This window comes from Musa acuminata, chromosome BXJ1-8 (assembly GCF_036884655.1).
Source record: "Musa acuminata AAA Group cultivar baxijiao chromosome BXJ1-8, Cavendish_Baxijiao_AAA, whole genome shotgun sequence".
Classification (NCBI taxonomy): domain Eukaryota; kingdom Viridiplantae; phylum Streptophyta; class Magnoliopsida; order Zingiberales; family Musaceae; genus Musa; species Musa acuminata.
In genome coordinates this window covers 36,158,721-36,183,924 of record NC_088334.1, presented here as the reverse complement: position 1 = coordinate 36,183,924, position 25,204 = coordinate 36,158,721, and the positions used below count along the sequence as shown (strand labels likewise).

At 38.9% G+C, this 25,204-nt stretch overlaps 10 non-coding genes and 3 pseudogenes across 10 annotated transcripts; 6 read left to right on the top strand and 7 right to left on the bottom strand.

Annotated features, from left to right (window-relative positions):
* Nucleotides 1-11,425: 11,425 nt before the first annotated feature.
* Nucleotides 11,426-11,544, bottom strand: LOC135590944 (5S ribosomal RNA). The gene has a single exon (XR_010478348.1). It is a non-coding gene; the product is annotated as a 5S ribosomal RNA (ribosomal RNA).
* A 271-nt stretch (nucleotides 11,545-11,815) lies between these two features.
* LOC135591783 (5S ribosomal RNA) lies at nucleotides 11,816-11,926 on the bottom strand (annotated as a pseudogene).
* A 340-nt stretch (nucleotides 11,927-12,266) lies between these two features.
* LOC135591700 (5S ribosomal RNA) lies at nucleotides 12,267-12,382 on the bottom strand (annotated as a pseudogene).
* A 341-nt stretch (nucleotides 12,383-12,723) lies between these two features.
* LOC135590518 (5S ribosomal RNA) lies at nucleotides 12,724-12,842 on the bottom strand. The gene has a single exon (XR_010477925.1). It is a non-coding gene; the product is annotated as a 5S ribosomal RNA (ribosomal RNA).
* Nucleotides 12,843-12,988: 146 nt separating this feature from the next.
* Nucleotides 12,989-13,109, bottom strand: LOC135590981 (5S ribosomal RNA). The gene has a single exon (XR_010478384.1). It is a non-coding gene; the product is annotated as a 5S ribosomal RNA (ribosomal RNA).
* Nucleotides 13,110-13,450: 341 nt separating this feature from the next.
* Nucleotides 13,451-13,569, bottom strand: LOC135590832 (5S ribosomal RNA). Its single transcript, XR_010478238.1, has one exon. It is a non-coding gene; the product is annotated as a 5S ribosomal RNA (ribosomal RNA).
* A 270-nt stretch (nucleotides 13,570-13,839) lies between these two features.
* On the bottom strand, nucleotides 13,840-13,958 carry LOC135590476 (5S ribosomal RNA). The gene has a single exon (XR_010477883.1). It is a non-coding gene; the product is annotated as a 5S ribosomal RNA (ribosomal RNA).
* Nucleotides 13,959-22,489: 8,531 nt separating this feature from the next.
* Nucleotides 22,490-22,608, top strand: LOC135589820 (5S ribosomal RNA). The gene has a single exon (XR_010477227.1). It is a non-coding gene; the product is annotated as a 5S ribosomal RNA (ribosomal RNA).
* Nucleotides 22,609-23,151: 543 nt separating this feature from the next.
* Nucleotides 23,152-23,270, top strand: LOC135590008 (5S ribosomal RNA). Its single transcript, XR_010477415.1, has one exon. It is a non-coding gene; the product is annotated as a 5S ribosomal RNA (ribosomal RNA).
* Nucleotides 23,271-23,538: 268 nt separating this feature from the next.
* On the top strand, nucleotides 23,539-23,656 carry LOC135591500 (5S ribosomal RNA). The gene has a single exon (XR_010478539.1). It is a non-coding gene; the product is annotated as a 5S ribosomal RNA (ribosomal RNA).
* A 341-nt stretch (nucleotides 23,657-23,997) lies between these two features.
* On the top strand, nucleotides 23,998-24,116 carry LOC135591399 (5S ribosomal RNA). Its single transcript, XR_010478507.1, has one exon. It is a non-coding gene; the product is annotated as a 5S ribosomal RNA (ribosomal RNA).
* Nucleotides 24,117-24,455: 339 nt separating this feature from the next.
* On the top strand, nucleotides 24,456-24,574 carry LOC135590764 (5S ribosomal RNA). Its single transcript, XR_010478171.1, has one exon. It is a non-coding gene; the product is annotated as a 5S ribosomal RNA (ribosomal RNA).
* A 341-nt stretch (nucleotides 24,575-24,915) lies between these two features.
* LOC135591787 (5S ribosomal RNA) lies at nucleotides 24,916-25,052 on the top strand (annotated as a pseudogene).
* Nucleotides 25,053-25,204: the final 152 nt, after the last annotated feature.

The following is a 25,204-nucleotide window of genomic DNA, read 5'->3' as shown; positions in this document are numbered from 1 at the left end:
GATCAGCAATCATTAATTCAGTGCTAATATGCTCAATGACCACTTTCTTTTCCTTTACACGTTCTCTTATGGCAAGATACTTAATGTCGATATGTTTACTTCGACTTTCACTTTTATTGTTTTTAGCCATAAAGACAGCAGTTGAATTGTCACAGAAAATTCTTAATGGCTTAGAAATAGAATCCATGATTCTAAGCCCAGAAATGAAACTCTTAATCCATACACCATGTGAAGTAGCCTCAAAACATGAGACAAACTCAGCTTCTATGGTAGAAGTAGCAGTCAAGGTCTGCTTAGCGCTTCTCCAAGAAATAGCTCCACCGGCCATCATAAAAATATATCATGATGTTGATTTACGAGAATCAACACAACCGGCGAAGTCTGAATCTGAGTAACCAATCACATCTAGATTGTCTGTATGTCTATACATAAGCATGTAATCTTTGGTTCCTTGTAGATACCTCATCACTTTCTTTGCAGCTCTCCAGTAGTCCATACCTGGATTACTCTGATATCGACCTAGCATCCCCACAATAAATGCAATATCAGGTCTAGTACAGACCTGAGCATACATAAGGCTTCCTACGACAGAAGCATATGGGATGTTTTTCATTGATTCCCTTTCAAAGTTATTCCTTGGGCATTGGTTCAAATTGAACCTATCACCTTTCACAATGGGAGCAACACTTGGTGAACAATCCTTCATGCGAAATCTTTCTAAAAGTTTATCAATATAGGTTTCTTGTGATAGACCTAAAATGCCTCGAGGTCTATCTCTATAGATCTTAATGCCAATGACATAAGATGCTTCACCCATATCCTTTATGTCAAAATTTTTAGAAAGGAATTGTTTCACCTCATGCAGCAAACCCTTATCATTGGTTGCAAGCAAAATATCATCTACGTATAAAACAAGGAAACATATTTTACTCCCACTAACCTTCTGGTATATGCATTGATCCATGGGATTTTCAACAAATCCGAATGAAGAAATCACTTCATGAAATTTAAAATACCATTGGCGGGAGGCTTATTTTAAGCCGTATATAGATTTCCTAAGCTTGCAAACCAAGTGCTCACCAATACTAGAGGAGAAACCTTCAGGTTGTTTCATATAAACCTCTTCCTCTAGATCTCCATTAAGAAATACCGTTTTCACATCCATTTGTTGCAATTCAAGGTCAAAATGAGCAACTAATGCCAAAATTATACGTAGAGAATCTTTCTTAGATACAGGAGAAAACGTCTCCGTATAATCGATTCCCTCTTTTTGAGTAAATCCCTTTGCAATAAGTCTTGCCTTGTATCTCTCAATGTTGCCTAACGAATCTTTCTTAGTTTTAAAGACCCATTTGCAACCAATGGCCTTTGCTTCATTAGGCAACTCTACAAGATCCCAGACTTCATTGCTCATCATGGAATTCATCTCTTCTTTCATGGCATCATACCATAAATTTGATTCTTTGCAACTCATGGCTTGTGAAAATGTTTCAGGATCATTTTTGGCTCCAATATTATAATCAGATTCTTGTAGATATACAACATAATCACTAGGAATTGCTGATCTTTTATTTCTAGTAGATCTTCTTAATGTTGTACTAATGGTTCCTTGAGGAACTTGTGGTTCAACTAGTTGTTCAGGAGCTTGTTGTAATTCCTGAACTGCTTGATCTATTAGAATACTATCAACAACTTGTGGAATTTCAATGATTGGTTGTTCAGCACTAGTTTGTACTTGAGGGGTTCTATGAACTATAACCAATCTATTATTTGATGTGGAAGGTTGAGATTCTATATGATCATGTGCGGAAACTATGTTCTTGATATGATCGCTCTCACTAATCACATCATCCTCAAGAAATTTAGCGTTTCTTGATTCCACAATCCTAGTTGTGTGAGATGGACAATAGAACCTGTAACCTTTGGACTTTTCGGCATATCCAATGAAATACCCACTAACAGTCCTCGGGTCTAGTTTCTTCTCTTGTGGATTATATATCCTGACTTCAGACGGACATCCCCAAATGCGCATATGTCACAAACTCGGTTTCCAACCTTTCCATAGTTCAAATGGTGTTTTTTGGACAGCCTTAGTTGGAACTCGATTTAATATATACACTGCCGTCTTTAGTGCTTCAGTCCACAAGAACTTAGGAAGACTGGAGTTGCTAAGCATACTCCGCACCATGTCTAATAAGGTTCGATTTCTTCTTTCTGCAAAACCATTCTGGTCTGGAGAACTAGGCATAGTGTATTGGGCAATAATTCCATGTTCTTGAAGAAACTTAGCAAAAGGACCAGGTGCTTGTCCATTTTCAGTATATCTACCATAATATTCTCCACCCCTATCTGATCTCACAATTTTAATTTGCTTACCACATTGGTTCTCAACTTCAACCTTAAAGACTTTGAAGGCATCCAATGCTTCATTTTTGTTATGAAGCAAATATATATACATATATCGTGAGTAATCATCTATAAAGGAGATGAAATATTTCTGACCATGTATGTCCATGTCTGGACAACATATATCAGTATGAATTATCTCTAATAAGTCTGAACTCCTCCTATTAGCACCCTTTTTGGACTTATTGGCCTGCTTTCCCTTAATACAGTCCACACAAGTCTTAAAATTAGTAAAATCAAGAGTACTAAGTACCCCATCTTTAACTAATCTTTTAATTCTCTTTATGGAGATATGTTCTAATCTCCGATGCCATAATATAGAGGAGTCCTCATTAATATTACACCTCTTAATGCCAGCGTGAACATGCATTGAACTTTGAGTATTATCATTTTATAATAAAATACGGTAAAGACCATCAGACAAAATACCATTCCCAACACAATTATATTTATGTAATAAACGAAATGATGTGTCTTTAAAATTAAAGGAATACCCAAATGGTACGAGTTTGGAAACAGAAATTAAGTTTCGTGAGAAACTTGGTACATAAAAGGTTCTTTCCAATTTTAAAACAAAACCACTACTTAAAGTTAAAATGCATGTTCCAATTGCTTCCACATGTGAGCCCATCTTATTTCCTGATAAGATGTTTTGCTCACTTCCCACTGGCTTCTTTAGGTTTTGCATACCCTGCAAAGAGTTTGCAATATGGATTGTTGATCCAGAGTCAATCCACCAAGTGTTAATATTAACATTGACCATATTAGATTCATAACATACATATGAGGTTGGTTTACCTTTATTTTCAAGCCATTGTTGGAATTTCGTGCATTCCTTCTTCATGTGTCCCTTTCTTTTACAAAAGAAACACCTTATTTCTTTCTTGATATCAGCTTGAGGTGGTATTTTATCTTTTCCTTGTTGATGAGCTTTCTGATTGGCTTGATGTTTGTCAGTTTTGTTTTTTCCTCGAGTGGTTACTACCAATGCACTCTCACCCAATTCCATCATTAGCCTCTCTTCTTCTTGAACACACATGGTCATTAATTCATTGATTGACCATTTGTCCTTATGTGTATTGTATGAAATTTTAAAAGGGCTATATTGAGGTGGAAGGGTGTTCAGAATATAATGCACCAGGAAGGATTCTAACATATTAACCTCAAGTTTCTTAAGTTGAGTCGTAATATCTCGCATTTGCATTATGTGCTCACGCACACCCTTTATGTTGGTGAGTCTAAGGGATGAAAATTTCATAATAAGGGTACTTGCTAGTGCCTTATCCGAAGTGATGAATTGTTTATCAATAGCTTTTAGCAAGTCTCGGACATTTTCATGTTGGTCAACAGAACCACGTATGCCAGTAGTCATCTTAGTTTTAATAAACATCACGTTTGGATCGCTCCCATCGCTCATATAACGTGATCTCAGTTGGAGTGCTGGTATTAGTGATTATAGGTGGTTCGTCTTTCCTGATAGCATAATCGATATCCATCCACCCTAAATGGAGGAGAACCCTCTCCTTCCATATCTTATAGTTATCACCATTAAGTTCGGGAATATCACATCGAATATCAGAGAAATTAACAGTTTGAGAAACTGCATAAAATCAAACATGCTTATGTCAAAATTTGAAGCTTAATAGACTAAATTACATGTTTTACCAATGTAAAACATGCCAAAAATATGAATCTCATGACATAAAAATTGCCTGTGGGCTAAATTCTTAATTCAAATAGATTCATATGGTCTTTATGATAAAACTATCAAATTATATTCCAATTCATAATTCCTGTGGGTAAATTATGAAAATAATTTGATATTTTATCCTGATTAATTATATTAAATATAATAAAAGATCCTATGGGATAACAATTATTATACGAAATTTAACTTTATATATAATTTTAATTAATTAAGGATGCTGTGGCTAATTCTTAATTAATTAAGATTATATGGATCACTAGATATTTTAAACATAAAAAATTTGCTCATAAGCATAATTTAACATAACTAAATATGCATACATAATATGATCATTTTATCAACTAAAATATTGAAAATGATATTTCCTTATGATTTTCAATAAAATATATCAAGAAGTTTCCAAGAAGAAACCAAAATCAAATCATTTTCATGGCATAAAAAATGAAAACTCTTTCGTATCAAGGCAGAGGTCAAAAGGCTCTGATACCAAATGTTAGAAATCACTGAAGCCAACTTGTGTTTCTAAATCGTTATAATAGAAACACAATAAAACTAATGCGGAAACGAAATAGCGTACCTCCAGCCATTTTCGTCAAGAATTTCTACAGAGGTTTCTTCTTAAACTTTGGTACTTCTTGGCTCAGAACTCTCGCATTAGATGGTGTAGGAAAGCCTTTCGCTTCAAAGAGATGATAGAGCCCAGGGACCAAAATCCTCATATATATAGATGTTCTCCCATCAAAAACATTTATTATCACCAAATCATAACGTTCAAGAATTAATTCAGATTTGTAATGTTTGGACCATAATGAAGAACTTTAATGATATTAAATATTTAATTTAATAATAACGGTTTCATGTTTAAAGAATAAAAAACTAAAATCATTTAAACCATAATTAATGAAAAAATTCATGATAATGAATTATGAATCTTAATGATAACAATTATATTATTATTAAATTAAATATTTAATAATAACGGTTACATAGAGGAGTCAATTCTAGAATCAAAATTTGAGATGGTTGTAAGTTTTTTGATAAGTTCAAAATAGTCTTCTTATTTCTGTCGATTTTCTTTTTACGGTAATAGTACTATATTTTTGCTATTTAAGAAAGAAATAAAGTTGCATGTAATCCTCTTTTTCTTCACGGATGAAACGTTGCTTTTCGAAGAAGAAAATACATTCAGGTGAGCTTTCTATATTACATCAATAGAGGGGAAAAAATAATAAATAAAATTTTAGTTGTTGAATAAATGAAGATTGATTAAATCTTTAATGTTCAAAATAGATTGATTCGATCAGAGGAACAAGTGTTTGAAGATTAAAGTAAAATCCAAGTCAAATTGATAAATGTAAATATCATACTCTTAGTCTCACTGACTAAAGTATGATGTTATTTTTCAATTCTTTTACTAATATCAATAGGAGTATGACGAAAACATAGGTAATCTAAAAATTAAAATATATTCATTTACTAAATAAAATGATAGGGTTCCTCTTATACATAGTAATTTTAACACACAGATATAAATTATAACCTCTAACCAAAAGAAAAATATACTTATACAACATGTCCAAAGATTATATGCATACAAATGTCTATAGGTTATTGTTCATATCTACACTAGTATAAACTTACATGTGCTCATTTCCTAATCCAATCACTTCGGTAGACTATTAGTATCTTTACCTATAAAATAGGACTGATAATAAGGAACCACTTAGTAAATATAAGTCTTTATAGTTTTATTTATGTAAGCATGTATCATGTGATATATATATATATATATATATATATATATATATATATATATATATATATATATATATATAATATTTTAAAATTATCGATAGAAAATACTTAACGGTAAACATCTCATTCTATGACTTTTTTTTAGTAAGCATAACACTATAACATAGCATATGTAAAATAAAAAAGTAAAATTTTATATCAAAATAATTCAAAATACTTATACGCACATTTAGGAAATATAATAGATTTATGCACTTCTATACCCCATATCATAATAGATACGTGCACTCTCACATGGCACATCATAATATATACGTACACTCTCATACTATATAACATAATATATATGAGCACTCCCACATAGCACGTCATAGCATATACATGCATTGCACATTGTAATATATTTTTGCACTCTCATACTGTACGCCATCATATATATATGCATATAATATATTTTCATCTTAATTCATATATTTTTATGCTTATAAAATATATACATTCATATTTAGTTAATATCTAGCTAATGACAATCATATCATTTGAAACATACTTTATAAAATGCATTATGAGTACAATAACTTATACGACCACTATTTTATAGTGAATTAAACTTATGCTTATTTGATTTACTCAAAATGAAGATGTTAGTAAAAGATCACATACCTTAATAATAGAGTCTGTTAAAGAGTAGTACACCTATCAGATTGGGAGCATAGGGTAATGAGATGTGTTAATTAAGAATACTACCTCATGAATTATTGATTTATAATAATTCATAACAATAATTCATAGAAATTTTTTTATAAAATTTCTAATAAAATACACTATACTTAACCTAAAAATTAATCTGAATTTTATTAATAAATTTTTAAATAATTTATATTATAATTAATGAACTATTTAATATCACTCAAATCATCGCATAATTTTACAAAAAAAAATTACTTTACTATTTTAGGTGATCAAACGATCTTAAACTATCATAAAATTTTATAAAAACCAAAAGACGTATTTTACTCAATTCTCAATTTTTAGCTTAAAATAGAATCATTTGAAGACTAAACTACCCTCTTAATTCACGACCAACCTATTATGTTGTGTTAAAATTGGATTGAGACTATCTAAACTTATAAACTTCATATCTTGGTACATAGAGACGGTATTCACTCAATTCTAAATCTCACATAACCTTAAGAAATTTTTTTAAAACATATCAAAAGAATAAAGTTTAATCATATCGCTAAGGAGGTCAATTCAGCACTAATGAAACATAGATATCCTAAATTATATTACTAAGTGATGATAATATATTATATATTATTTATACGTATGCTAGTTGTAATTTAATATGTATGAGACTTGGGTACTATAATAAATACAACATTATCCAATTCTATACAAAATCAAACCTATGTATACCTCTCATAACAACACTCTTCTTAGATTTGAACTAAACTGACCATCATTGTGGTTAGATTAAGATGTGTGACGTTGCAATGGTGTCTTCAGCTAATCTTTTAAGATAACCTAAGTTGACCATATCAATTAATGACTAACTTAAAGGCCCACTAACAAAAAAGTTATTAAGTTGAAACAATTTGTTGGATCCAAACGATAGCTTGGACAATTGGATCTTTTGAGCTCAAATCATTAAATAAAAGGTAAAAAGAAAGATAGTGAATGAAGGAGTGCAGTGTGCTCGCTTAGGGAGCGGTGGCGATGCATAAAGAGAAAAAAAACTAAGATTTTGAGTTTTCTGTTTAACAATCACGGGTTAAACTTTGTTACTTTTGATCCAAATTTTATGCAGAAAATCTTTGCAGCAAATTCTACAATCCTAATGGTGTTGATCTGTAGTTTACTCTCTCTAAGATACTTTCCTGCTATACCCATTTTATAAGACCTAGAACTCTTCTTTTGATGAGATACATCTATATGATGAATATATGCTATTCTTGAGCCAAGATATATGATCTTGATGCTATTGTGATCCTCTTGCTATTTTAGAGAAGACTTATTGTAAACCTGTTATCATTACTATTGATTATAGAAGTTTGAGGTGGACTACGGTCCCATGATTTTTCCCATATTAGGTTTTCCACGTTAAAAATTTGGTCTCACTATGTGATTGATTTATTGCTCTACTATTTATGCTATTCTGGTTTATATCTGCTTTTAATATCAAGTTGATATTTTGATGATGAACCCATTTTGATATACAAAGAGGGAAAAGAATTATTCCGCTTTAATAGGTTTTTCCCAACAAGTGGTATCAGAGAAGGTTATTTGGTGCTAGTTTTTTCTTGTATGATTGAATTGGAATAGTTAGATGGTATGATTAAATTGAACTCATCAAATTATACCACTTAGAGATGTATGATGGAAGATTTGTTCTATTGCAAAGATTTGTATAAGCCTATTAAGGTTAAAGATAAAACTTCTACTATGGACGATGAAGAATGAGAAGTTCAACATAGAAAAACTATTGCCTATATTAGAAGATGGATGGATATAAACTTGCATGAGTATATTTCCGATGAAACCAGAGTTGATGTTGTTTAACAAATGTTAGAAAATCTCTTTGCGAAAAAGATAGTGGGAAATAAAATTTCTCTCCTCAGAAGGCTTGTAAATTTGAAGTATAAAGATTGTGGTAATATTGTTGAGCACATAAGCCTATTTTAGAGTCTTACAAATAAGCTGGTTACTATAAAAATGAATATAGATGATGAGATGTAAGGATTATTACTTCTCAGCTCTTTACCAGAAAGTTGGGAAACGTATGTTGTGACAATTTGTAACTCCACGCCAGAGGGGACTATAAATATAGATATGGTTAAAGATAGTTTGTTAAATGAAGATGCTAGAAGGAAAGAACAAGATGAATCTTTTTCTGGTACATTTGTTACTGAAAAATAAGAAAGACGTGGAAGAAGTCATAGCAGAAATTCACATGGTTAAAGAAGAAGATCCAAGTTTAGAAGAGATATCAAATATTTCCATTGTAACAGGTCAGGTCACATGAAGAAAGAGTGTAGGTTTTGGAAGCGAGAGCAAAATAAAAGGAAAAAAAAGAGAAAAAGACCAATACAGTTGCTGTTGAAGGTGATATCATTATTGTTTGTGATGATGGTTGTGTCAGTCTTGTAGCTCAAGACAATAACTAGGTAATTGACTCTAGTGCTTCATTTTATATTATTTCTCATGGTGATTTCTTCATATCTTACACTACTAGTGATTTTGATAATATCAAAATGGGAAACAATGGTACATCGAAGATTGTGGGTATTGGAGATATTTGCTTGAGGACCAGTATTGGGAGCAAATTGATACTCAAAGATATCAGATATGTTTCAGATATTCGTCTTAACTTGATATCTATAGGCAGACATGATGATGAGAGATTTGCACATTATTTTGGTGAAAGCAAATGGAAGCTCACTAAAGATTCTCTAATTGTGGTAAGAGGAAAGAAGCTTAACTCTTTTTATGTCATGGAAGCTAAGCTACACAAAGGAGAGATTAATGCAATTCAGAAGGATGAAAGTATAGATCTTTGGCACAATAGACTTAGTCATATAAGCGAGAAGGGACTTCAAACTCTTGCTAGAAATCAGTTCTTACTAGAGTTGCAAGGTATATCTCTTAAATCTTGTGATCATTGTTTAGCTGGAAAAACATATAGAGTTGCATTTCATACATATCAATCATCTAGAAGATCATATGTTATTGATTTAGTTTATACTGATGTTTGTACTATGGAAACTAGAACTCTTGGAGGTGTTCTTTATTTTGTAACTTTTATTGATGATCATTCTAGAAAAGTTTAGGCTTTTGCTTTGAAATCTAAAGACTAGGTACTCGATGTTTTCAAAGAGTTTTATGTCAATGTTGAAAGAGAAACTGGCAGAAAGCTAAAGTGTGTTCGATCAGATAATGGTGGCGAGTACAGGGGTCCTTTTGAGAATTATTGCAGGTTCCAAGGTATCAGGCTTGAGAAAACAGTTCCTAAAACTTCTCAGCAGAACGGTGTGGCAGAAAGGATGAATAGAACCATTGAAGAAAGGATTAGGTGTATGCTTTCCCACGCCAAGTTACCGAAGTCATTTTGGGGGGAGTCTATGAGAACTACAATTGACCTCATAAATCTTTCTTCATCAGTTCCTATGAAAGGTGATGTTCTAGAGAGAGTATAGAAAAGAAAAGATATATCTTATAATCATTTAAGAGTCTTTGGGTGTAAAACATTTGTTCATATTCCTAAAGATGAAAGGTCCAAGCTTGATAATAAAGCAAAAGCATGTATCTTCTTGTGATATAGTCTTGAAGAGTTTGAGTACAGATTATGAGATCTAGTGAACAAGAAGATTATTAGAAGTAAAGATGTATTTCTTGAAGACCAATTGTTTAATGATAGTGATAATGTTAAGAAGCCAAAAACCTCTATTTATATTCCTTAGAGTTTGGGTCCAGTTCCTTCACCTATAATTTATGATGATTATGGGGGAGATGAACAAGAAGATTGTGGTGAGAATGTAAGTGATGATACTCTTACAATTATGATGCTAAACCAATTGAACAAGCACTTCCACCACTAGTTGATATTACATTAAGAAGATCCACTAGAGAGCGACAACCATCTACCAAATATCCTCCATATGAGTATGTTATGCTTACTGACGGGGGAGAGCCAGAAACTTACCAAGAAGCTATTCTACATGAGCATAAGAATGAGTAGGTTAAAGCCATGCAAGAAGAGATGTGATCCTTACATGAGAACCACACCTATGACTTGGAAAGTTACCTAAAGAGAAGAAAGCTCTCAAGAATAAATGGGTTTACAAATTGAAGACTGAAAATAATAGCTCACAACAAAGATACAAGTTACGACTAATTGTGAAAGGATTCAATCAGAAGAAAGGTATTAACTTTGAAAAATATTTTCTCTTGTTCTTAGTTTGGCTACCCATTTGAATTTAGAAGTTGAGCAACTTGATGTGAAAACAATATTTCTTCATGGTGACTTCGAAGAAGAAATTTACATGGAGCAACCAAAAGGTTTCAAAGTCAAGGGAAAATAAAATTTGGTGTATAAGCTTAGAAAAAGCTTATATGGACTCAAACAGGCACTTAGACAGTGGTACTCTCACCCAAGCACGCTTAACTTCGGAGTTCTAATGGGATCCGGTGCTTTAGTGCTGGTATGATTGCACTCGTTTTGTGTGCGTCATCCCTCGCCTTTGTGCACGTCGCGGACGGCGTATCGACGACCGGAGCCCATTGCGCGCCCCGAAACCTCTCGAACGATCTCGGAATCGCCATTGTCAGATCTCTCCGATGCCCACGAGGACGACCGCGTACCGGACACGACAAGTGCACGCCGAAACCATCGGGACATTCTCGAACGAACTCGGAATCGCTATTGCGGCCCCATTCCGGAAAGCTCTCTTCGAGCCCCACGAGACTGACAGCATAGCGGTCACGGCAAATTCCGAGGCCCAAAACCATCGCCTCGGAGGTCGACGGGAGAGGTTTTGGCCGCTCGGGGCGCAAAAAGGTGTGTAACACGAGGACTTCCCAGGGGGTCACCAATCCTAGTACTACTCTTGCCCAAGCACGTTTAACTTCGGAGTTCTGATGGGATCCGATGCTTTAGTGCTGGTATGATCGCACTAGTTTTGTGTGCATCGTCCCTCGCCTTTACGCATGTCGCGGACGGTGTATCAACGACCAGAGCCCATTGCGCACCCCGAAACCTCTCGAACGATCTCGGAATCACCATTGTCGGATCTCTCTGATGCCCATGAGGCCGACCACGTATCGGACATGGCAAGCATGCGCCGAAACCATCGGGACATTCTCGAGCGGTCACGGCAAATTCCGAGGCCAAAAACCATCGCCTCGGAGGTCGACGGGAGAGGTTTTGGCCGCTCGGGGAGCAAAAAAGGAGTGCAACACGAGGACTTCCAAGGGGGTCACCCATCCTAGTACTACTCTTATCCAAGCACGCTTAACTTTGATGGGATCCGGTGCTTTAGTGCTGGTATGATTGCACTCGTTTTGTGTACGTCGTCCCTCGCCTTTGTACACGTTGCGGATGGCGTATCGAAGATCGGAGCCCATTGCGCGCCCCGAAACCTCTCGAACGATCTCGGAATCGCCATTTTGGATCTCTCCGATGCCCACAAGGCTGACCGTGTATCGGACACAGCAAGCGCGCGCCGAAACCATTGGGACATTCTCGAACGAACTCGGAATCGCTATTGCGGCCCCATTCTGGAAAACTCTCTCCGAGCCCCACGAGACTGACAGCATAGCGGTCACAGCAAATTCCGAGGCCCAAAACCATCGCCTTGGAGGTCGACTGGAGAGGTTTTGGCCGATCGGGGCGTAAAAAGGAGTGCAACACGAGGACTTCCCAAGGGGTCACCCATCCTTGTACAACTCTCGCCCATGCACGCTTAACTTCGGAGTTCTAATAGGATCCGTATTAGTGCTGGTATGATCACACTTATTTTGTGTGCGTCGTCCCTCGCCTTTGTGCACATCGCGGATGGCGTATCGACGACCAGAGCCTATTGTGCATCCCGAAATCTCTCGAATGATCTCGAAATCGCCATTATCGGATCTCTCCGATGCCCACGAGGCCGACCGCGTACTGGACATGGCAAGCGTGCGACGAAACCATCAGGACATTCTCGAACGAACTAGGAATCGCTATTGCGACCCCATTTTGGAAAGCTCTCTCCGAGCCCCACGAGACTGACATCGTAGCGGTCACGGCAAATTCCGAGGCCCAAAACCATCGTCTCAGAGATCGACGGGAGAGGTTTTGACCGCTTGGGGCGCAAAAAGGTGTCCAACATGAGAACTTCCCAGGGGGTCACCCATTCTAGTACTACTCTCACCCAAGCACGCTTAACTTCAGAGTTCTTATGGGATCCGGTGCTTTAGTGCTGGTATGATCGCACTCATTTTGTGTGCATCGTCCCTCGCCTTTGTGCACGTCGCGGACGGCATATCGACGACCGGAGCCCATTGCGCGCCCCAAAACCTCTCGAACGATCTCGGAATCGCCATTGTCGGATCTCTCCGATGCCCAGGAGGCCGACCGCGTATCGGACACGACAAGCGTGGACTTCCCAGGGGGTCACCCATCCTTGTACTACTCTCGCCCGAGCACGCTTAACTTCGGAGTTCTGATGGGATCTGGTGCTTTAGTGCTGGTATGATCGCACTCGTTTTGTGTGCGTCATCCCTCGCCTTTGTGCACGTCGCGGACGGCGTATCGACGACCGGAGCCTATTGCGTGCCCCGAAACCTCTCGAACGATATCGGAATCACTATTGTCGGATCTCTCCGATGCCCACGAGCCCTACCGCGTACCGGACACGACAAGCGCGCGCCGAAACCATCGGGACATTCTCGAACGAACTCGGAATCGCTATTGCGGCCCCATTTCGGAAAGCTTTCTCCGAGCCCCACGAGATTGACAGCGTAGCGGTCACGGTAAATTCCGAGGCCCAAAACCATCGCCTCGGAGGTCGACGGGAGAGGTTTTGGTCGCTCGGGGCGTACAAAGGAGTGCAACACAAGGACTTCCCAGGAGGTCACCCATCCTAATACTACTCTCGACCAAGCACGCTTAACTTCGAAGTTCTAATGGGGTCCGGTGCTTTAGTGCTGGTATGATTGCACTGGTTTTGTTTGCGTCGTCCCATGCCTTTGTGCACGTTGTGGATGGCGTATCGACGATCGGAGCCCATTGCGCGCCTCGAAACCTCTCGAACGATCTCGAAATCGCAATTATCGGATCTCTCCAATGCCCACGAGGCTGTCCGCGTACCGGACACGGCAAGTGCGCGCTGAAACCATCGGGACATTCTTGATCGGTCACGGCAAATTCCGAGGCCCAAAACCATCGCCTCGGTGGTCGACGGGAGAGGTTTTGGTCGCTCGGGGCGCAAAAAGGAGTGCAACACGAGGACTTCCCAGGGGGTCACCCATCCTAGTACTACTCTCGCCCAAGCATGCTTAACTTCGGAGTTATGATGGGATCCGATGCTTTAATGCTCGTATGATCGCACTCATTTTTTGTGCTTCGTCCCTCGCCTTTGTGCACGTCGTAGACGGCGTATCGACGACCGGAGCCCATTGCGCGCCTCGAAACCTCTCGAATGATCTCGGAATCGTTATTGTCGGATCTCTCCGAAGCCCACGAGGCCGACCGCATACCGGACATGGCAAGCGCACGCTGAAACCATCAGGACTTTTTCGAACGAACTCGGACTCGCTATTACAGCCTCATTCCGGAAAGCTCTCTCCGAGCCCCATAAGACTGACCGCGTAGCGGTCATGGCAAATTCCAAGGCCCAAAACCATCCCCTCGGAGGTCGACAGAAGAGGTTTTGTTTGCTCGGGGCACAAAAAGGAGTGCAACATTAGGACTTCCCAAGGGATCACCCATCCTAGAACCATATCTGATCATTGTATGTTTATGAAGAAATTTTTAGATGATGATTTCATTATTCTCCTGCTATATGTTAATGATATATTTATTGTTGGCCATAATGCTGAAAAAATTAAAAAGCTTAAAAGAGAGTTAAGTAAGTCTTTTGGCCACTCGGCGCACAAAAAGGAGTGCAACACGAGGACTTCCCAGGGGGTCACCTGTAACATCCCATTAGTCCCACATCGGAAGTGGGCAATGTGTATGATTAGCTTATAAGGGCGTGATGAGTGTACTATATTAACTCTCGCTTAAGCATTTTGGTCTGTGGTTGAAGGATCAAAATGGAGTTATTGGCCAGTTGGCTCATCAGACTCGAGTCGTGAGGTGGTATTAGAGCATGATTTGAGAATCACTAAGAATTTTTTTGATATATTAGATGAAAAAAAAAAGGAGAAGGTTTATTGACTTTCATTTAGAGATTGATTAAAAAATTTTCTTTTGATGTTTTAGGAAGCAAGGATGACGAGATCATCTGGTTCTCCTATTGCATCTACTACTGATCAATTGAGTGGTATCATGCAAACTTTGGAGACTATGACACAAGTGATGTAACAACAACAACAACATGTCCAACATGGAAGAAATGATGAAACCGGGATATCAAACCAATCGGGGTTAGGAATTGAATAGTTCAAGAAGCTTAGTCCTCCCAGCTTTAGTGGTGAGTCTGATCCAATGGCAGCAGAACGATGGATGATGCAGATAGAGAAAATATTTGATGTCTTAAATTACCCTGATGATCAGAAAGTTTCTCTTGCTACCTTTATGCTGGAAGGAGAGGCTGAACACTAGTGGAGAATGATTAAGAGGATTTTTGAAGTCAAACATGAGCCAATGACATGGAAGGCATTCAAAGAAAAGTTTAACGATAAATATTTTCCAGATTGTATAAGAGATAAAAAAGAATTGGAGTTCTTGAATCTTATCCAGGGAAATATGACGGTTGCAAAGTATGAATCTAAATTCACTGAGCTCTCTAGGTTTGCCACACATATGACTGATGATGAATCTAGAAAAGCAAAAAGGTTTGAAAGGGGATTACAGCCAGTAATAAGAAGTTGAATGTCAGCCTTAAAGCTACAAACATATGTAGATACGATAGAAAGAGCTTTGAAAATTGTAAGAGACATGAAGGAAATTCAAGAAATCATAGGCAAGAACAAAAAGGACAAATTTACTAGCAAAAGCACGAGAGAAAATGAATATGAAGCTAGTAACAAGAGGATCAAGACATCTAGATTTGAGAAAGGGAAACCACTGCGGAGGACTCAATCATTTGCAAAATGTGGATTAAATTATGAAACAAGTTAGTGTTTTCGGGTGACTGGAGCCTGTTTTGCTTGTGGAAAGTTAGATCATCAAATAAAAGATTGCCCTTTGAGGAAGAAGAAAGAGCCACTGTCTCCTAGACTCTCAGCCCATGCTATAGTGTATGCTATCACTGAACAAGATTCTAAAGCTTCTAAATCAGTGGTGGAAGGTATTCTTCATGTTTCTAAAAGAAATGCAAAAGTTTTGTTTGATCCCGGCTCCAATTTATCTTTTGTTTCACAATACTTTGCTTGTCACTTGGATATTCTACCTAGACCCCTGGATTATATGTTATATGTAACAACTGCTGTTGGAGATTCTTTGGCAACAAACTTGGTTTACCCATCTTGTTTGATCTCTATTGGAGAACATGAACTCTTTGCTGATTTGATTCTCCTAGAGATCCAGGGTTTTGATATTATACTTGGCATGGATTGGTTATCTTCTCATCATGCTAGTATTGATTGTTACAAAAAAATAATTACTTTCTGCATACCAGATGAGCCTATATTTTACTTTGAGGGCATTGGGCATGATTTGCCTCCTTGCTTGATATCAGCACTTCAAGCTTATCGTCTTATGGAGAAGGGTTGTTTTTGTTATATGGTGTGTGTAAAGGAGCATTCAAATAAGGAAACCCACCTAGATGAAATTTCAATGGTCAAAGAGTTCCCTGATGTATTCCCAAATGACTTGCCTGGTTTACCTCTAGATAGAGAGGGTGAATTTGCTATTGATCTGGTCCCCAGTACAACCCCAATATCTAAGCCTCCCTACAGAATGGCACCACTTGAGCTAGAGGAATTAAAGAAGCAACTACAAGAATTATTAGATAAGGGTTTCATACGACCCAGCGTATCTCCATGGGGTGCTCCGGTACTATTAGTGAAGAAGAAGGATGAAACATTGAGGCTTTATATTGATTATAGACAGTTGAATCAGGTGACCATAAAAAACAAGTATCTCATACCCAGAATTGATGATTTGTTTGATCAACTACAGGGTGCACAAGTATTCTCTAAGATTGACCTGAGGTCAGGTTACTATCAGTTGAAGATCAAGGAGGAGGATATTCCAAAAACAGCTTTCAGAACTCGATATGGTCACTATGAATTCTTGGTGATGCCTTTTGGTTTGACAAATGCCCCTACAACTTTTATGGAACTAATGAATAGGATATTTCAACCGCTCTTGGATATCTATGTAATTGTATTTATTGATGACATATTGGTGTATTCAAGGAGTAATTAGGAGCATGAGGAACACTTGAGAAATGTATTGTCCATACTAAGAGAAAAGAAGTTGTATGCAAAGTTCAGCAAATGTGAATTTTGGTCGAATGAAGTTGCTTTCTTAGGCCATGTGATTTCAGGGAAGGGTATATCTGTTGATCCAAAGAAAATAGAAGCTGTAGTTGAATGGGAAGTACCAACAAATGTAATAGAAGTTAGAAGCTTCATGGGCATGGCAGGTTATTACAGGAGATTTGTGGAGGGATTTTCTCGAATCGCTCAACCTCTCACCAAACTCACTAAAAAGAATGTGAAATTTGTATGTGGTAATGATTTGAGCAAAGTTTTCAAGAGTTGAAAAGAAGATTGACTAGTGCTCCTATTCTCACTATTCCAAGTGGTAGTGAGGGATTTGTAGTTTATACTGATGCTTCAAGAAAGGGCCTCGGATGTGTTTTGATGCAGGAAGGGAGAGTGATTGCTTATGCTTCTAGACAACTAAAAGGTTATGAACTGAATTATCCAACTCATGATTTGGAATTGGCAGCAATTGTTTTTGCTCTAAAGATTTGGAGACATTATTTGTATGGTCGGTAATTTGAAATTTTTACTAATCATAAGAGTTTGAAATATATTTTCACTCAGAAAGACTTATCATGAGGCAGCGAAGATGGATAGAACTTTTAAAGGATTATGATTGTGCCATCCATTATCACCCGGGCAAAGCGAATGTGGTAGCTGATGCACTTAGTAGAAAATCTACATGTTTTATGGCTAGTCTGGTCGTGAAGCAATGAAAGTTATTAGAAGAAAATTTTGATTTGAATGCTATGAGGAAAGAGCAAGACTCAATGATATTGATGGCCTCCATTCAAGTGCAATATGATCTTATTCAACAAATTAAGGAAGGACAATTACGAGATCCACGTTTAATCTACTTGAGGAATGAAGTAGAAAAGGAATTGAAGCCAAAATTTCAAGTAACAAAGGATGACCTATTGAGATTTGGGGATAGAGTATGTGTACCAAATGAACCAGATATCAAGAACCAAATCCTAAAGGAAAGTCATACTTCAAAGTACACCATGTATCCTGGGAGCACTAAGATGTATAGAGATCTCCAAAGTCATTATTAGTGGGAAGGCATGAAGAAGGAAATTACAATGTATGTTTCAAAATGTTTGACTTGTCAGCAAATCAAAGTAGAACACCAAAGACTTGGAGGGTTGTTGTAACCTTTAGATATTCCTAAATGGAAATGAGAATGTGTTACCATGAATTTTGTTTCAGGACTACCGAGAACCTCTAGAAAGCATGATGCTATTTGGGTTATCATTGATAGGTTAACAAAATCTGCACATTTTCTACCAATTAATATGACTTATTCGCTTGATAGACTTGCAGATTTATATGTCAATAAAATAATAAGACTTCATGGTATTCCAAAGGAGATCATATCTGATAGAGACTCCAGATTTCTCTCTAGATTCTGGAGAAGATTATAGGAATCTATGGGTACTAAAATCAAGTTTAGTATACTGCATATCATCCTCAGACTGATGGTCAGTTAGAAAGAATAATTCAAACACTTGAGGATTTGCTTAGAGCCTATGTTATGGATTGGAAAGGTGAATGAGATAAAGATATTTCACTTATTGAGTTCACTTATAATAACAGCTATCATTCAAGTATTCAGATGGCTCCTTATGAAGCTTTATATGGGTGGAAGTGCATAATACCTATATGTTGGGAGGAAGTTGGTGACAGAAAGTTTTTAGCACCAGACAAAGTATAAGAAACTACCGAGAAAATTCAAGTTATAAGGAAAAGGTTAAAAACTGCTCAGAGTCGTCAAAAGAGTTATGCTGACAATAGAAAACGAGATATTAAGTTCGAAGTTGGAGATTGTGTGTTCTTAAAGGTTTCCCCTTCTAAAGGCATTATAAGGTTTGGGAAGAAAGGAAAGTTAAGCCCAAGATTTATTGGACCTTTTGAGGTCCTTGAGAGGGTTGGTTCTATCGCTTACAAGATTGCCTTGCCACCATCGTTGTGCCATATCCATAATATATTCCATGTTTCGATGATTAGAAAGTATATATCTGATCCTTCTCATATAATTAAGTATGAGCTGATGGAGATCGATAAAGATTTATCTTATGTGGAAGAGCCCACTCAGATTGTTGATAAGAAAGAAAAGATCCTAAGGAATCAGGTCATCCCTCTAGTTCAAGTAATTTGGAGATATCATTCTGGAGAGGAAACAACCTGGGAGCTAGAGGAGGAAATGAAAAAGGTTTATCCCCATCTTTTCATCGATAGAGGTATGATAAATTTAGAGGACTAAAATTTTCTTTTAAGGGGGGGAGAGTGTAACATCCCTCATTTCTGAATTTTCGTATAAGTTTCTAGTTGTAATGTAAGTATCTATTTTAAATTTGATAAAAGAGCCAAAGTATGAATCTGATAACTTATTCATAAGATTTGGAAGATTTGTTCAAAAAAAAAGAAATCTGAGGACCTATATGTAAACCCTAAGGACCTAATCGTAAATATAATAATACAAGGACCAAACTACAAAATGCATAAAATTACAAATCCCACCATTTAAGCCTCTCTGTCTTTGTTCATAAGGAACTGGCAGCTGCATGGAAGAACAGAGAAAGAAAGAAAGAAGAATAGAAAAAAAAAAGGGGGAAGAAGAAGAAGAAAAAATTTGGGGCTTTGAGGTTTCTTGCTCAAATCTTCTCATTTAGGATCAAGGAAAGTATTCTAATCCCATCCTACAGAATTATTAGTCTTTGAACTCATATTTATTCTGAATTATTCGAAAGATTTCAGCCTAGAACCTCATATTTCTCTTGTTAGATACAAAAATCATGGATCTGAAATTTTTCGGTAAACTGACCCCTATACATTGTTTCAGCCATAATTTTTAGCACCAAATGTGGATTTAGGCAGGACCTTGTTCATTTGAAAGTAGACTCTTATAACTTTCTTTTGACTCTAATTTTGAAAATTTTGGACACCGAATACTTACCCAAAAGTCTGTTTCAAATGAGCCTATGGATGCTACAAAACAGGGATCAAAATTTTTGACCTTTCGATACTAAAATGCCTATAAGTCCCTGTTGAAAATTCTGATTTGTACCAAACTGATTTCATTTGAAACTAGACTTAAAACCTTTTTTGTGATATATAGATTGAAAATTTTGGAATTCAAATGCCTATTCTGCTATCTGTTGATTCTGATTATGCAAAATAGTGATTTAGTTTTTGACCTTTGGTCACTAAATCAATGGTAACTCCTTGCTGGAAACCTTGATTCATATGAAACTTATTTCATCAGAAAATAGATTGATATATCTTTCAACAGTAGCTTTCTTAAGAGTATTGGAGTATAATTGATAATCTGAAGTATTTGTACAATGTGCCTCTTGAATTCTGTCAGAAATCGAGCTTTGGTCGATTTCGTGTATTCTGTTTCATTCGTTTGGAAATAGATTCCATTCAGTCCCCTTCGCTCAATTGAGGCTTATGTTGGTGCTTGAATTCTAGGTTGATCTTGTCTATAAATTATTTATATTCTTGAATCATTTTGTGTAACGTTTATGCTATATCGCATTGACACATATAAGCACATGTATATCCCATTGATCCATATTTGCTTTCGATATGTGCCTATTCTAGTTTCATTCCTTTGGATATTGAATTCATCTAACCTTCTTATTTGACTTGAGCTATATATAATTGCTTGGAATCCGTGTATACTCTTGCTTTCATTTCATTCCAAATCTGAATACATTTGTGAGAGATTGTTGCTTGCATCGTATTAACTCGTAAAGACACATGTACGTTTGTTGTTCCGCGTGTGCTTCCGATATATGCTATTTATTGTTCATACTGCCCTTTTATACTTTGGTGTTGTGGGATAATGTGAACCTTTGCCAGAAATGGTAAAGGGAGTTATGCATAGAGCCTACGATGCTCTACCGGCCCCCTCTGACTTCACCTAGACGTGGGTGGATGGAGCTCCCAGACGTGGGAGATTTCTGTCTGGTGGTCATTCAGAAATGGATGAATCACATTCTGTTTGTGGTCCCACTACACCTTATGTATGTTTGATATGATATCCAAAGCTTTGGTTATGTGTTTCTCTACATGCTTTGGATAAGAATGATATGAATGCAACGTCAAATACGACGTTTGAGCTTCTGTTTGGTATTTGTTATTGATATGCTCCGAAATGTTCCATACGCCATTGATATGCTCCGGAACATTTCATACGCCACTGATAAGCTCTGAAACATTTCATTTGTTATTTATATGCTCCGAAATGATTCATTCATTGTTGATATGCTTCGAAATGTTCCATACGTCATTGATATGCTCCGGAACATTTCATACGCCATTGATAAGCTCCGAAATGTTTCATTTGTTATTGATATGCTCTAAAACATTTCATTCATTGCTGATATGCTCCAATTACTCTATGCCCCATCTGTTATGAACCAAATATGTTTGATTGAAATGACAATTGTGATTCTGCACCTAATGATATTACGTCTATGAATTCTTATATTCTGCCTTGCATTTTGAAACTTTATCTCTTTGGAAATTGTCCTCTTTTGACATGGATATGTTAGTCACTTGCTGAGCTTTATATGCTCACCCCATTGTTGTATAAATTTTTCAGGATAGCTTGTCGCTTGCTTAAATGTTAAGATTGGGCTGAGGCAGTGGAAAGCTAAAAGATTTTGGGCAGATCTTTATTAGTATATATGTTTTTGTTGTATAAGCACATGCTGCATCTAATGAAATGTTGACGATGAATCTAAACTTGTGGATTTTGTATAAGTTTAAAGGACCTCTCATGTTTAAGATTCTGGAATGTTAAGTTTAATTCGTGTAATGATATGAACTTATGGTAAACGTTGGTTTTGTGATTGTACAGACTCCCACACTTGTGAATTTATGTTATGGTTATTATTTTGGTGAGTTGGGTTCAGATTTTATGAATCATTGAGCGATGTGTTGTATGTTTATGAACTGCACAGGGTTTATAAATTTATAGATTATAGAGGTGAAATTTTGATCTGAATGTTTTGTTAGTGACCTCAAATGTTAGTTTGGATCCTGGATTGATTTGTTTTCTTGAATTTTAATATTATCGATATTTTGAGGGGCGTGATAGGTGACCCCTTGGGAAGTCCTCATGTTGTACTCCTTTTTGTGCCCTGAGCAGCCAAAACCTCTTCCGTCGAACTCCGAGGGGATGGTTTTGGACCTCGGCATTTGCCGTGACCGCTACGTGGTCAGTCTTGTGGGGCTCGGAGAGAGCTTTCCGGAATGGGGCCACAATAGCGAATCCGAGTTTGTTCGAAAAAGTCTTGATGGTTTCAGCGTGCGCTTGCCGTGTCCGGTATGCGGTCGACCTCGTGGGCTTCGGAGAGATCCGATAATAACGATTCCGAGATCGTTCGAGAGGTTTTGAGGTGCGCAATGGGCTCCGGTCGTCGATACGCCGTCCGCGATGTGCACAAAGGCGAGGGACGACGCAAAGAAAACGAGTGCGATCATACCAGCACTAAAGCACCGGATCCCATAAGAACTCCGAAGTTAAGCGTGTTTGGGCAAGAGTAGTACTAGGATGGGTGACCCCCTAGGAAGTCCTCGTGTTGCACTCCTTTTTGCACCCCGAGCGGCCAAAAGACTTAACCTCTTTTAAGCTTTTCAATTTTTCCAGCATTATGGCCAACAATAAATATATCATTAACATATAGCAGGAGAATAATGAAATCATCATCTAAAAATTTCTTCATAAACAAACAATGATCAGATATGGTTCTAGGATGGGTGACCGCTTGGGAAGTCCTCATGTTGTACTCCTTTTTGCGCCCCGAGCAGCCAAAACCTCTTCCGTCGACCTCTGAAGGGATGGTTTTGAGCCTCGGCATTTGCCGTGACCACTACGCGGTCAGTCTTGTGGGGCTTTGAGAGAGCTTTCCGGAATAGGGCCGCAGTAGCGAGTCCGAGTTTGTTCGAAAAAGTCCTGATGGTTTCGGCGCGCGCTTGCCATGTCCGGTATGCGGTCGGCCTTGTGGGCTTCGGAGAGATCCGACAATAATGATTCCGAGATCGTTTGAGAGGTTTCAAGGCGTGCAACGGGCTCCGGTCGTCAATACGCCGTCCGCGACGTGCACAAAGGCGAGGGACGACGCACAGAAAATGAGTGCGATCATACCAGCACTAAAGCACCGGATCCCATCAGAACTCCGAAGTTAAGCATGCTTGGGCAAGGGTAGTACTAGTATGGGTGACCTCTGGGGAAGTCCTCGTGTTGCACTCCTTTTTGCGTCCAGAGCGGCCAAAACCTCTCCCGTCGACCTTCGAGGCGATGGTTTTGGGCCTCGAAATTTGTCGTGATCGCTCGAGAATGTCCTGATGGTTTCGGCATGCACTTGCCATGTCCAGTACGTGGTCGGCCTCGTGGGCATTGGAGAGATCCGATAATGGCGATTCCGAGATCGTTCGAGAGGTTTCGGGGCGTAATGGGCTCCAATCGTCGATACGTCATCTGCAACATGCACAAAGGCGAGGGACGACACATAGAAAATGAGCGTGATCATACCAGCACAAAAGCACCAGATCCCATCAGAACTTCTAAGTTAAGCGTGCTTGGGCGAGAGTAGTACTAGGATGGGTGACCCTTGGGAAGTCCTCATGTTGCACTCCTTTTTGCGCCCCGAGCAGCCCAAATCTCTCCCGTCGACCTCCGAGGCGATGGTTTTCAGCCTCGGAATTTGCTGTGACCGCTACACTGTCAGTCTCGTGGGGCTCGGAAAGAGCTTTCCGGAATGGGGCCGCAATAGCGATTCCGAGTTCATTCGAGAATGTCCCGATGGTATCGGCGCGCGCTTGTCATGTCCGGTATGCGGTTGGCCTCGTGGGAATCGGAGAGATCCGACAATGGCGATTCTGAGATCGTTCGAGAGGTTTCGGGGCGCGCAATGGGCTCCGGTCATTGATACACCGTCCGTGACGTGCACAATGGCGAGGGACGACGCATAGAAAACGAGAGCGGTCATACAAGCACTAAAGCAATGGATCCCATCAGAACTCCGAAGTTAAGCGTGCTTGGGTGAGAGTAGTACTAGGATGTGTGACCCCCTGGGAAGTCCTTGTGTTGCACTCCTTTTTGTGCCCCGAGCGACCAAAACCTCTCCCGTCGACCTCCGTGGATATGGTTTTGGGCCTTGGAATTTGCCGTGATCGCTACGCTGTCAGTCTCGTGGAGCTCGGAGAGCTTTCTGGAATGGGGCCGCAATAGCGATTCTGAGTTCGTTCGAGAATGTCCCGATGGTTTCGGCGTGCACTTGCCGTGTCCAGTACGCGGTCGGCCTCATGGGAATCGGTGAGATCTGACAATGGCGATTCCGAGATCATTCGAGAGGTTTCGAGGTGCGCAATGGGCTCCGGTTGTCGATACGCCGTCCGCGACGTGCACAAAGGCGTGGGACGACGCACACAAAACAAGTGTGATCATACTAGCACTAAAGCCCCGGATCCCATCAGAACTCCGAAGTTAAGATTGCTTGGGTTAGAGTAGTACTAGGATGGGTGACCCCCTGGGAAGTCCTCATGTTGCACTCCTTTTTGCGCCCCGAGCGGCCAAAACCTCTCCCGTCGACCTCCGAGGCGATGGTTTTGGACCTCGGAATTTGCCGTAACCTCTACGCTATCAATCTCGTGGGGCTCGGAGAGAGCTTTCCGGAATGGGGCCGCAATAGCAATTCCGAGTTCGTTCGAGAATGTCCCGATGGTTTCGGCGTGCGCTTGCCATGTCTGGTACGCGCTTGGCCTCGTGGGCATCGAAGAGATCCGACAATGCTGATTCCGAGATCGTTCGAGAGGTTTCGGGGTGCGCAATGGGCTCCGGTCGTCGATACGCCGTCCACGACGTGCATAAAGGCAAGGGACGACGCACAGAAAATGAGTGCAATCATACCAGCACTAAAGCACCGGATCCCATCAGAACTCCGAAGTTAAGCGTGCTTGGGCGAGAGTAGTACTAGGATGGGTTATGTAACGTCCCATTAGTCCCACATCGGAAGTGGGCAATGTGTATGATTAGCTTATAAGAGCCTGATGAGTGTACTACGTTAACTCCCGCTTAAGCATTTTGGTCCGTGGTTGAAGGACCAAAATGGGGTTATTGGCCAGTTGGCTCATCAGACTCGGGTCGTGACATTTGGTATCAGAGCCGACCTAGCATTTGGGCAG